The following is a 7,267-nucleotide window of genomic DNA, read 5'->3' as shown; positions in this document are numbered from 1 at the left end:
GTTTTTTTTTTGCAATTAAATACCGCATCTAAATCTGTGACATCTGTGTGGCTCCACCCCCCACACTCTAAACCCCTCCCCCTTTCCCCGCCCCCTTTGAGAACAGACGCTGTTCCTCTGTGCGACTCACGGATGCTTCTTGATCCTTTCTTCATCTTATTCTTCCATACCCCCCCCCCCCCCCTCTCTCTCATCATCCGCGACATCTTGGCCCTGGTCATTCCTTTTCTCGCCGTTCTCCGCTCCCTGCCCGGCGCTTCATTCCTTTCTGCTGCTGCTGCTGCTCATCTTGAGTCGTGCCCTCTCTGTCTATCCGGGGTTCCTCTTCATCCAAATCATTATCTTCACCCTTAAATTTCGATTTAAAGCTTTCGTGACTGCCGGGATTCATCTTCTTGGTTCTTTCAGACAATATCTCCCCGACAGACCTGGTCTTCACCTGAGGACGGCTGCTTGCGTTGTGGCCGAAACGTCGTGAGAATTATTTTATTATGTTTTATTTTTATTATTTTATAATTTCCATTCTACGTGACTTTACCGAAAGAACCAAGAAGATCTTCACCCTTTCTCACCCGTCGGTCCCGTTTTTTTTGTCCCGTTCCCTCCCTTTTTCCTCTCCTTTCCCATTCATTATCTTCGCTCTTCCATTTCGCGTTCCTTTTCACGTGGGGTCGTCCATAAATGACGTCACGCGATTTTGGAAGATTTTTTACCCCCCCCCCTTCGTCACACGGCGTCACAAAAAGTCAGACCACCCCCCCTCAAATATGACGTCACAAAGCTCTGCCCTCCCCCTAAAAAGGAAGCATGCTTCATATCGCTTTAAACTATTGTCATTGTAGTGCGTATTTAATGTGGCGCTGCACTCTGATGTTGTAGGAGAAAACATTTATTAAAAAGTATATGTAATTAAGAAGAACGTGTTTATATTTATTTAAAGTTGCGCATTTTGATGTGACGTCACATTTCTGAACTCCCCCCCCCCATCGTCACACATCGTCACAAATGTCTGACCCCCCCCCCTAGCTGCGTGACGTCATTTATGGACGGCCCCTGTACCCACCATTCCTTGCGTCCTTGACTCTACTCCCCATCACATCCCGTGGTGTGTCACCGGTCTAAAGGTTTGCCGGTGCAAATTATTTCGTGACACTGCGTTTGGCAGTGGCGCACAACCACTCACGGACAACGAAATAAGAACTCTACACGTCCGTCGACAACACTGTGGCCTTAATAGGGGATAAAAATGCGTATAGCAGACAACGTGTCGAGCAACGGTCCTCCTTCATAGCACACAGGCCAGAGAGAGAGAGCGAGAGTAGATAAGAGTTGAAGACCAATCATCCCCTACAATAATAGGGGATGATTATTAATTTTTCTTTAATGTTTCATGTAAATAATTACCTAGGTAATGATTTTTTTTTTAATGACACATGATACCCAGGTCACGTCCAATACTTATCCATTGAATCTCTCCGGCATCTCTTTATGCTATGAATGTTACGACAGAAATGTCACAAATTATATTCTTCCGTTTCGGGCCACGGGGTTTTATTGACGAATGTGTTAAAAAAAATAGAACAGTTAATTTGTAACTTGATGTGAAGCTTTCGTGACTGCAGGAATTACTCTTTGGTTATTTCGGTAAAGTCACGTAGAAAGAAAATACATTCAATAATCGAGTACGACGTTTCGATTGCAATACAAGCAACCGTCATCAGGCAGCAGCAGCCACCAGCAGACCCACCTCTCTCTCCCTGCCCCCCCTCTCTCTATTTAAGGCCTCGACACAGAGGCATTGGGTCTCTGTGTGTCTATGTTGTGTCTCTCTCTGTGTGTCTGTCTGGGTGTCTCCGTGTCTGTGTTTTGTCTCTCTCTCAGATTTAGTTCTACCTGATGACGGTTGCTTGTGTTGCAATCGAAACTTCGTATCCTATTATTTAATTTATTTTCTTTCTACGGGACTTTACCGAAAGAGTCAATTTGTACTTGTGCCCTACAGTACTGCCACCCTGCAAAACCACCGAATCACGTGTATTATTTTAAGCCGGTTGCAAATGAGATAAAATTCTATTTTTTTGTAAAAACCCAAACAACGTAAAGTCCTTTGTCAAAGTTCAGCTGAATGAAGAACTCCCCCATGGCGTGGCAGTCACGAGTTATGTTTTTGGAATGACTTCACCACGATCGTTAGAGGTGCATATTGGGTAAATGTGACGGTGGGTGGGCCAAGATCGGTTCAGATATCACTCACATCTGATGTTAGTCTTGGCCGGGAGTCGAATTCAAATCGCTGGCTTCACGGTGCGATCCACTAAACCACTGTGCCAAGATAAATATTGATTTATACACACTATAAGTGAAGTACAGTACACTACACTTTCTGTTAATCATCCACCCGGCGACAGGACCTTCCTACTTTAGTATAAAATTACGCATTGTTTCCAGGTAATGTGTTGGCAGTGATGCACAAGCACAACTAATAAAAAAAAACTCAACACAGTCGTCGAAACTGTAACCCTAAACCACAAACGTACAGCATTCATGCCGGGGGGAGGTTTTGGACATTGGGTGTTTCTTCAATGTAGAGTGCTGCATTGTGTCACTAGATGGCACCAAATGACTGAAAGGTAACATTGGCAGCAGTGAAAACGGGCACTGGCGGGATTTCGCAATGGTTTGACATTTATCGTGAGCAGATTGTGCTTGAAATCATTCCATGTGCGCACGTTGTCTATTTCCCCACGGTCGTTTCCCCACAAAATTAAACCCACAAGCGTGTGATTGAATAAAGTGATGACAAAAGAAGTGATATTTAACCATCTGCCACCCATGCCAATGTTGACCCTTTAACCACTGAACATGTCTTCGCAAACCACCACCTCATAATCGTGGTGGGCTATCTCACGCCCCCACTACGAAGTTTGTGCCATCCAGTTAAAAACATCTGCCTAAAACAAAGTGCTGGATTACAGGTGTCCACTGCCACACCCACCAAATATATTTCATAAGAATTGGCAATGGCATGCCCGCGTCATAACCCAAATACTGAGAGATAATCCGCAATTAAAATGTACAAAAATAACAACTGCCCTTAAAAATGTACAAAAAAACAACTGCCCTTAACTAAGTAGGTTGAAGGAAGGTATAACTTGAATTACGAATCATCGTGGCTCTGACAACCAGCTTGAGCAAATTGTAACTAAGTTGGGTATGATAAAAACAAGTTTACAAATTCTGGATCCTGACTCGTGTGTTGCATAAAAGCCAGCTTCTGATTATTTTCAACAGAAGAGCCACATGTTCCAGTGATAGTCGTGATAGGCTATTTTTAACCAAATACGGTCTTTGTTAATTGCCTCGCCTTGTATGTAGGAGACGTGGGTTCGATCCCGACCCTGACGCCTGCTGTATATTTGGAGTGTGCATGTTCTCCCTGTGGTTGTGTACAATTTCTCCGTTTTTATCCCCCACATTTATAATCGACATGCGTTTAGAGTATTTGGCTGCGATACATTTCCACTTCGTAAATATATAATTGGTGGTCAAATTGCTTCTGAAAAAGAGCTATATAGCTCAGTGGGCCTTACCTGGTAAATATATAAATAAATAATGCGCACTCATAAATGAACAAAAATCTAATAAATGGATTTAAACTCATTCAGGAATGGCTCAAATATTCTGAAAATGTAAGTGTACCTTGCTTTCCAGAACAAATGTGACTTTCAAAGTTATCAATGCATTCAGCTGGGGTATTTTTAACATCAGCCATAAACTCATTAGTATCACAATACAATTAAAAGAGAGGTCACAACGTGGCTCAAAAGTCACAGCGCTGGGTCAAACCCAACCACTGAGATCCTAAAACAGAATTCGACCACCCTTCTGTGGTTAAACCAGGTCCTCCAGTGTTGACGAGATGATGGTCGTAGCCGGGCCAACAATGACTGCACAAAACACCCCATCATATCCAGAATTGTTTTGCAATTGCACTGGGCTACATTCCAGCTCTGAGATATTGTTAGATTGAGTGTTGTGCCACAAACAATATCATACATGGGTGTATGGGAAAATGCCACCCATACTGTGTAAACTATTTTTTTAAGGTCACTTGTCGTTTTTTTCAAGTTCTCTCTTTAAAAATATTTTCTGGGACCATTCGCTGGCACATGTGGCCCTCTGCTCTGCGTGATTTCCGAATAGGTTCATCATCTCTTGACGTTACACCGATGGCACAATTTTTATAAATTTATGGGGATAAAACAAAGTCAGGGTGTCTCCTTGCTCAAATACGTGTAGGCCCGTGTATTATTTAATTGACTATCTTGATCCAGTGATGGAAATTCCACATTCCTAAGACAAAGGTGAGTTTATCCATAAAACCACTCGTAAATTTCCACAAAGGGGTACTCATGTTATCACCCTAATTAAAACTTGCAACTCTCTCTTGATGGCAAACTGCCACCCAGCCAGATGATACAATAATATATATATCTTATTGGATAAGACGGAGCACAGGTCTAACAATTAAGTCTTCAAATATAACTGTGACATGGTGCCAACCCAACCTATGGCATAATTGTTTTCGGGTCACTTGCGATGATACTTTTTAATTCTCCCCGCCATTGAAGGAAGTCTTTCATGATCCCAGTCGATTCTTGTCAGTGACCGTTAATTGGTACTGACTGAATCCTGCCATCTCGCGTGGTGATTGGCAGTGCCCGACACTGTGGATTCTGAGAAAATGTTCAGCACTTAGAAAGCTGCAAACCTCTTAAACTGCAATCGTTGGCAATCTGACATTTATGCTCACAAGGCTTCACCACTTTGTTTTTGCAGCTCAACTCCTTGGGCAGATAAAAAGGTTTAATGTTGTATTTTTAAGGATCATTTCAGTAGATATTCTCCTTTAATTAAAACACAAACTATGACAAGCTGTTAATATGTACATCGATGAAACGATCTATTTAAATTATTGCAAAGTATGGCAAGGTGAGACGTGTATTTTAGAGTGTTTACACATGAGCTTGATGGATTGAATCCCATCAGCTCCTGCTAATGATGTGGCGCATGACAGAATTTTCTGTAAATTTTCGAACTGTAAAGTGGAATGTTGGAGACCATATATCATCATTCACAACAGTAGACCATTGTGTGATTCTGTCACGACCCACATTTCTCAACGTTGACGATAACCCACAATGATTAATGGGAAATAATGTTTAAATTATCCACTAGCAGACCACTGGATATTCCCACAAAGTAAGATTAACATCTCGTAATATTGATATGGGAAGTGGAGCGGTGGCACAATAGTGGGTGCTCCACGCTATGAAACTGGCAACTTGAGTTCCATTCCCGGGCTGGGCTAACAACAGTGGCGAGTGACTTCTGAACCAATCCTGGGCCCTGCCCTTCACTAACTCATACTGACCAGCGTGTGTGGATATAATCAGGTAGCTACCACAACCGACACGGTGTGGGGAATTAAACAGGTGTTCATTGACAAGAATGTTTCTAAATTATTATCGTTATTTTAAAACGTTACTTTTCCAACATGATTTTTAAATCAAAGATCTTTAGGTGAAATGTTTTACAAAAAATAACGTCGGGTCTATGGTATATCTTGTTTCGCGTGAAAAGCTGCACGAGGTCCCCTTTCTAGAGGATGCCCATTATTGTTTTACGATGAGTGAAACTTATTATTTGAAAATTCATTAGCCAGATGGAATTTCGCCTGCGGGCAGAATACTTTAAACAATTTTACAGCATTAACATGCAATGATGCTGTTCATTGGCACTAAAATAACTATGACTAAAAACACATGTAGCATGATTTTATCAATATACCTCATATATACAGGACAGCACCACTGAATACCATTGGACATTCAGCATGGTCCTGTTAGAGAATGTTCGGTAAGTTCATTTTGATGGGTGTTTTTGCGTGCGGGACAAAAAAGGAGTCAGTGGAGTCAACGTAATTGCACGAGACAACGCTCTGTTGAGTGCCATCCTCTTTGGAGAGGATTTGCAGCATGCAGCGTATGTTTAAATTTGTCATTGTCCTCCGCCAGGCGTATTGCATTGTTGATCCGCACTCCGGTCTATTCACTTTAATCGGGTGGTGTTGGTGGTGGTGGTGGCTATGCACGTGGCCTGCAATCCAGCACTGTGGATGCAGTGAGGGTTTGTGGATCGCACAAATGTTGTGAAACTCCCTTTCCGTGGGCGTCGTAGGTACCACGTGCCCTGGCTTGCCAGGAGAAGGTGGTACAGCGTATGTGGACTCCACCTGTTCTATCTGTATGGGATAGAGTGTTGCCCCCTCGCACGTGTGAATTTTCTCACGGTGCTCGTTATCCACCGATAACACCTGTGGACGCGAATCAAACTCGCGTCGCTGGGTTCATAGTGCAGTGCGCTAACCAACGCGTCACCACTCCTTCTCCACCATGATAATTGAATGTCCGTAATTTGAACGGACTCATCCGCACCATGTTCAACAGTGTCTTGGGGAAATTGTGCAGTATACAACGGTCGTTGCACTTTACCAGATTGTATGGTTGGTTTTAAAATGTATTATTTAACTTTGTAAACGTATATAAAGTCGACGTTTTATTCACTTTATATCGTTTGTTTATCTTGTTGACGGACTGAGCTCATAAGCACTTCGCAATTTTTGATAACAACAGAAGTGTTTTTATTTGTATGCATACTGTTACATTTCCCGTTTGTTCCTGCTGTTTTTGGCGGATGCTACGGCGGTGTCATGCTTAGCGCACCGCACTTGCAATCCAGAGGTCAAAACCATCTCCTGGCGTGGCAACTGAACTAACGGTGCATTTTCATTAATCCACCACCCCCCCCCCCCCGCCTTTGTCCACCCAGCCGTACAAATGAATGGATACACCGCAGTTAATCGATAGGCAGGTTGTGTATGGTGTGGTAAAATGTGGGTACTCTCATATCATCAAAGGGCGTCTGGCCAGGATGCAAGAGGAGGCTAAACACCGTCGCTCTAAGAGCAGCAGTTCTTAACCATGGGGTGCACACATGCCATGGGAATGCGAGAGGCCCTACCTGAGTGCAGGCTTCAGTCAAGATAAAGAACCACTGCTCGAGCTTCCTCGAGTGGAAGCCCCTTCCCGACAGCAGAGGCGTGAGCGAGCAATTGCAGGGCTGCGCCTTCAGCTTCCACCGTTGTTTCGACACTTACATTTCCAGCAATTGCTGAGAAGCCAGATGCAAGGTGGGTTTTTCTTTA

The sequence above is a fragment of the Lampetra fluviatilis genome, chromosome 33 (assembly GCF_964198595.1).
Source record: "Lampetra fluviatilis chromosome 33, kcLamFluv1.1, whole genome shotgun sequence".
NCBI lineage: Eukaryota > Metazoa > Chordata > Hyperoartia > Petromyzontiformes > Petromyzontidae > Lampetra > Lampetra fluviatilis.
The sequence above is the reverse complement of the archived record's forward strand: the minus strand, read 5'-3'. Positions refer to the sequence as shown.